Below are 6,894 nucleotides of genomic sequence, written 5' to 3' on the forward strand. Positions count from 1 at the left end.
GTCTATTTAAATGTTTTTTTTTATTATTATTTAATTTCAGTACTGTTATTATGTAGGTAAATGCAGAGTGGACATTGGATGCACACACACTTTTGTGGCTTTCTATCGTAATACAGATTCTTCATTTATTAATAATAAAAAGTATTAAATTTGAGTCAGAGGAACCTGCGGAAACCTTTGCTGTTAGAGCTTTAAATGTGCTTGCAATGTCCACATAAATGTCCACCTGCTAGCTATGGATTTCTAGTATTTTTTTCTGGCTGAAACACTCAGAGGATTGTCCATTATTCCTATTACGGTAGTCCATGAACAGACTTGAGCTTTCTTATTTTTTAAATACATATATTCCTCTGCTCTAAAGATGTATTTTGTTATTGTACTTGTTTTTCCATAAATAATTGTAGTTCAAAAACAATTTTTAAGTTTATCGGTTTAATTTTGAAATGTTGAGGTTTTTGTTTTGATTTTTATGTTTTATATTTTCATTGCTTTCTACCATGTTCAATTCACCACTGTTCTGCACATACATGCTTGTGGTTATATTCAGTTTCAGAACAGCTGAAACACTGGGTGCCTTTAAATCTCAACTTAAAACCCACCTGTTTAGAGTTGCTTAGCTAAATTAGCCTTAGTGCGGTTTTAATGTCTTCAATGTTTTTAATGTTTTTGACTTTACTTTTTATCTGTTTCACTGTATATTAAATGTTGCATGACTCTGTGTTTCTGTTGTTAATTATGTAAAGCACTTTGAAATGCCTTTCTGCTGAAATGTGCTGTACAAATAAAATTTGATTGATTGATTCATGATGCATTCAAGAGACTTGTACTAAAAGTTTGAATGTTCAGATACAACTCTGCTCAGGGTGAATTACATATTTTAATGTTTGAAAATCTGATCTCTTTCAGAACATCACCCGTCTGTTATCCACCTACATAAGCACTGGTGACATCGGCCATCAAGTTTTAGATTGCAGTGGCTAATGATAAGTTTTGCCAGATCTAAAATGACTGAATCTAGTGTTAGAGCGATTATAAGGGTTCAGCTAAACTTGTATTTGGCAAGTCAGTTTTATTTGTCTTTATTTGCGTGGGGATGTGGAACTGTAAGGAGTGTTGTCTCTCTCTGTCTAGTAGATATGAGCTGCTATCAGCCCTATGCTAGCTACAGAATAGTACAGAGCAAGGGGGAAGAAGGATGAGCAGCAACATGAGATTGGGATTGACAGCACTAAAACTCTCCTGCCACTGACTGGTTGTTTCTAGCACTGGGAGAAGGCAGAGGAAATAGATTTTTCACAGTATATCCCCCTATACTGAACCCTTGTTTCAGACATAAATATTTCTTAGGTGACAGCTTCAGTTAGAAGTTTAAATAAAATGTTAAACTTAATTTTAGTCATGGCATAATGAAAGGAGAATAACAATTTTAAAGATCTTTCAAATAGACTGCAAGCCACTGATCACTTTCGTTGTGACTTCATTTGAATTTAAGTTTTCAAGTATGTGACCCTATAGTATACTGCTGGATTTTTGCGGTTGTTCTCATTGTTTTCTGATCTGCATATTTAGGAAAACACTGCTGAAGTCAGACGAGAGTGGATCCTAAAAGGTCTGGGTGCATACCTGGATGAAGATCCAGAGAAGCTGGAGAAAGAGTACATGGTATGTTAATTTATCTTTGTGTCCACAAAAGAGGTGATGATAGTTGGAGTTAATTGGACTTCCTGTGAATTACCAATAAATTTAAAGTAAGAGAAGATCATTAAAACTTTTTTTTTCACTTGGGTACATTCAATTTTAATTTGACTTTTGAGATGCTTTTAGATTTCTCCCACAGAAAAGGATAATCATTAGTAAGATTGATATAATTACAGTTATTGTTAAGTGGGTTTAAAATGAGGATTTTTAGGTGAGTTAAACTCCACAAAAAGATCTTTGGCCTGTTTTATTTAGCCTTTTTTTCTAACAGCATTGTTTCATATGCAGACAAAAATATGAACTAACTTTACCTAAGATGTTAGTACTGATCTATTTGGAAATAACTACCACACATAGTCATGACATTTCCTCCATCCAGGAAATAAGACAGGTTCTTCATGTATAAGATGTTTGGTTTGTGTACAGAGTCAGGGCTTTGTTTGCACATAAGTAGGACTGGTTTGGAATGACAGTCTGTGTGGTGGATCCTCAGACTGTCATTTCAATTGAGGAGAACAGGCCATGGAATATGGGGCCTATTTGGGATTCATCCCTTCTCTTCATGTTTTTCCATATGAGACAATATACCGTATTTTCCGCACCACAAGGTGCACCGCATTATAAGACGATTTTTGTGAAAATGTAGAAAATATGGTACCTTTTCTAAATGGGAAATCTTACCACTGGACTCACAATTAACACAGACAGATCTTTGATGGACCTTAGCTGTTGGTGAGTCAGCCAAACAAGTGTAAAGTTATTTTTTTATTTAATGAGATGTGAAATCTCTCCTCCCCAAATCCCCACCCATGTTCCCATCATCAAGGTGCACAAATGGCCGAGACCGTCTGTGGAATCTTCGTTATTCGACCGGAGAGTGCAGAGCCTGGCGATGCCATTGAGGATGTTGGGATTGTCCTGGACGGGGTGGAAGTGATGAACAACTTGAGCAATCTATCTTTACATGTTTTTCTAAAGACCGCAATGGAAAACTAAATTTTAACTGTTACATTTCGCAAAGTTGAGCGAATTTACTGACACTTTTTATGTTGTTAAGAATTTGATCTATGCTAAACACAGCCCAGTTTTTTTCTGGAAAAACAAAACTGACCTTTTGTTGTTTATTTCAACTTTCAACTCAGCTGTTTTTTGTGCTGTGTAAAAAGAAAATGGATAACAATTTTGAAAATACAGTTCATGTTGTACTTTTTCTCATTGTTGAGTGTTCTTTCTTCTTTCAGTGTGGTCTTAAAACACTTCATTTAATAGCACTTAAGAAAATGTCTTTGATTTATCATAATTCAATCATGGAAAGATTTTCCACACGATTAAATAGCTTTCTTTCAGCAGGAAGCATGTTTGTTCAGCTAACTTAATTTTCATGAGTTGGATCAACGTAATTAAGTAGTGTGAAGTTATCAGTGTAAAATTAGTTAGGCTGGCTCTATTAAATTACATTGGGTCCAACTAAAGTAAATAAGTTGAATCAACCACAAAAATTAAGTTGAACCAACACATTTCCTTTAAATTGGAATAACCTTAATAAATTAAGTTGAACCAACACATTTGCTTTAAATTGGAATAACCTTAATAAATTAAGTTGAACCAACACATTTGCTTTAAATTGGAATAACCTTAATAAATTAAGTTGAACCAACACATTTCCTTTAAATTGGAATAAACTTAATAAATTAAGTTGAACCAACACATTTCCTTTAAATTGGAATAACCTTAATAAATTAAGTTGAACCAACACATTTGCTTTAAGTTGGAATAACCTTAATAAATTAAGTTGAGCCAACACATTTCCTTTAAATCGGAGTAACAAAATTACATAGTGCTGAAATAAAGCAAAGTAATCAGGTGGAAAATCTTTCCATGATTTTTTTATGTTAATCCAAAGAGTTATTTTTTTCAGTGTAGGGTGATTCAACCCGCACTAAGATCCAAAAAAGAAAAATCACACAATCGTTTCTCTGCAATCAAACCAAAGATCCGGTCGAAGCCACAAACCAGCGCGTCAAAGAGAAATCAAACTCACATCAGGAGACGCACCTGTATCGTGGGCCAACACGGAGCTCAAAGTCGCCCACTGCGGTCCCAGCGTCAATCGCACAGCACTTGTTCAGAAACGGACGAGTCCCCAATTGTAAAGAGAGGAAAAATTCTTGAACTTTAAAAACCTTTTGATTCGTTATATCCTCTCTATGCCCGGGTTCAGAAAAATGCTGTGCGCAAAGACTGAGATCACGCAGAGATAACAGCGTCACAGTAATCAGCATTTATTCAAGACAGATGCATACTATGACCAGACAAACACATCACATAACATCAGAAACCTCAGAGCACAAACAACACATGAATTTACCTGAGAGAGAAAAAGACAAAAGATGGAAACGACAAACAAAAAGCAAAGACGTCTTTGGAGAAGTTGCAAGCGCAAAATCTGATTTGTTACTTCTGTGTAGAAAGTTTTATCCTCTTGTATTTAATTTATTCAAATAAGGCGTATCTTTACTCATCCAACCAGGAGCTATCTCTGACCCTCTATCTGAAGCCAGAAACCCCTGCCGTGTTTACGGCCTTTCACAGATGAGTGTGAAAAGCTACAACTTCCACTGTATTGTTTTCCCACAGACAAAAGGCAGTTCAAACGATCCTAGCAAACCATCTGCTGTAATTACAAGTAAAATAAAGGTCAAAGAGCCAGAATTTCAAAACCACAATTAGGCCATTTGAATCAAGACATGTTAAGTTTTAAAACTAGCTTATTTTAAATTTATTTTCTCAACACTAGTCTACCACAACAATTATTTATTAATTAAACATTAAGCCTAAAACATACTACAACAACAGACTAAATGTTCTGTTCTGTGTGCAAAATAAATTCTTTAATGTTTTTGGTGTTAAATCCTAAAACATGAAGTGGCATTGTTGTCAGTTGCTATGGCAACGAGTCTGTAGCTTGGCGAATACAGATCACTTTGCTGTGAATCATAGCACGAAATCAATACCTACATTTCTAAGTTTCACTGAGTTAACGCGGCTATGGATGACATGTAAAAGGTTAGTCTTTTTGCGCTCCAGCGTTGTATGCATGCGCGAAATTTCCGTAGGTCCAATAACATGCATGGTGTCTAAGTCATAAGTCAGTGCCTCACCAGCCAATGGCTCAACTTGTTAGGATCTGGGGAAGGCTGGTTTGGGGGTCTCTAGTTTCTCCACCAGGGGGCATCCTGGGACCTTCTGGAGGGCGTGGACCTGGAGCTGCACACCTGCTGCCACTTACCACTGTTTGGAGGGGTTTATCAGGACGAAGCCACCGACACTCCAGTGCCAGAGTGTTAGCCTGTGATGGTAATATCATTGTAGCTCACCTCCGACCACCTGTTCTCCGAGTAACCTCCTTGTGTGCTGCCTTTCCTAGGTTGTCGATCCGTGAAGCCCTGAGTTTCTTCAAACTTCTACGAACCTGGGCAGAGTACCAAAGATCCTCGAGACCCCGCGGAGTCCACCTGTTGGTGGCCACGTCCCTGAGACCAGCTCTCAGTTCTGTCGGTGGCAGATCCCCGGTCAAGCGGATCCCTTCCGGCACCGTGTCTGAGATCTCCCTCCACTCACCTGTCCGCCCTTTAGAGAAACTCACGCCCTCGTTCCAGCCTGCAGCTCCGGATCCTAGCGGTTCACCTCTCCGTGCTCAGACGAGCTCACCAGAAAGTAGGTCTCTGGCTGGACTGGAATTCCCACAATCTCTGAACCCCTCTTACCTGTCTTATCTCCACCCAGAGACCCAGAACCACGCAGACGAGCACCAGTTCCGGACCTCCTTGTACATACCTGTTGGCACTGTATTTAATAAACCACCATAACCTTTACACGTCTCCAGAGTGTGTCCTGCGCATGTGGGTTCGACAACTACACATTATTCAGGTGCTGCAGAAAAACAACAACTCGCGTTAGGTCGCATGTAACGAATTACATGCGACCTAACGCGAGTTGTTTTTCTGATACAAAAGAAGAAGAGAGAGCTGAGCTATTTTTTTATAGCCTGATTGCGATTTTCTGAGACTAAAAGAAAATGTGACAGTGGAAAGAAAGCTGCGATGTGGTGAGGAGGAGCTGATCTCCGCCTTGCAGCGGCAGGAAGCGGCTGATGCAGGTGGCTCAGACGGTTCAGGTAAGCTAACGATGATTTTTGTATTAAACTACGATAAAACTTGTAATAGTGGCGAATATACATGAGCTAATGTCAGTCAGGGTGTTGCAAATAACTTACAAATATCAGAATTAATTCATAATATATTTCAATGTGTTTTCATGTTGGTAAACTGTCGCCGCAGACCATCTTGGTTCTTCGTGCAGCCTTTGGGTTGTAGGATCTCATCAGTGTCCATTGTCCTGACTGCTGGTCGGTGTTTACCTTCAGGATGTCCAGAGACCTTCACCTTTCTGGAGCAAGAATCACATGAGCTCAATATGCTGATGAAACATTTCTGATAAAAAAAAAAAAGTCTGTTAATTAAATACGTTTAATTAAGATTCACCTGATGTCCAAGCTGAGAACAAATAAGACCATATTCCTTCCAATCTGACTGGTTCTAGTTCCATGTTTTCACATTTTGGACACTAAGAATTTAAAGTTTAAACTCAGTCTTATTTATCACTAATTAAGGTTACAGGTTTTGGACACATTTTCTCCCTTTCTTACATTGAAGATTCTGCAGGAAGACAGATAAACAGTGAGTGGATAGAATGATGTATAAACTAGAAACTAACATGATTTGTATTTTGGGTTCTTGTTAATAGAAACCCTGATAATGTCAAAATGTTTGGTTTGCTGAATAACGTATTCAGTTTCGGATGGCTTCATTGGTAATCTACAATGTTAAGTTCCATGAAATATTTATATAATATGTTATTTTCACTCTGGTTAAAGCTCCTCACATTTTGGGAGGATTGTATTAGGAGTTTGATGCCATATAAACTACAGTATATACAATAATGTGTGGAGTGAGCAGAAATGGAGACTTTGTTCACTGAGACACAACTTTTATTTTTCTGTTTGTCTCAATTCTCCATGGAGCTCTGCCATATCTGCTGGTAGCTCCCTCCTCCTGAAGGAGATCCTGTTCTGATGGTTCTCATCGTTCTCCATCATGTCTCTTTCTGCTCCCTGGGAAAAGGGACTGGGGTGGT

The 6,894-nt window shown here is 38.2% G+C and overlaps 1 long non-coding RNA gene across 1 annotated transcript; it reads left to right on the plus strand.

The window, feature by feature from the left end:
• The first annotated feature begins 963 nt into the window (after positions 1-963).
• On the plus strand, positions 964-2,908 carry LOC148155644 (uncharacterized). Its single transcript, XR_015764984.1, has 2 exons — positions 964-1,662; positions 2,525-2,908. It is a non-coding gene; the product is annotated as an uncharacterized LOC148155644 (long non-coding RNA).
• The last annotated feature ends 3,986 nt before the right edge of the window (positions 2,909-6,894 follow it).

Source organism: Poecilia mexicana, unplaced genomic scaffold (assembly GCF_051168715.1).
Source record: "Poecilia mexicana isolate PSO_F unplaced genomic scaffold, ASM5116871v1 scaffold_13, whole genome shotgun sequence".
Classification (NCBI taxonomy): domain Eukaryota; kingdom Metazoa; phylum Chordata; class Actinopteri; order Cyprinodontiformes; family Poeciliidae; genus Poecilia; species Poecilia mexicana.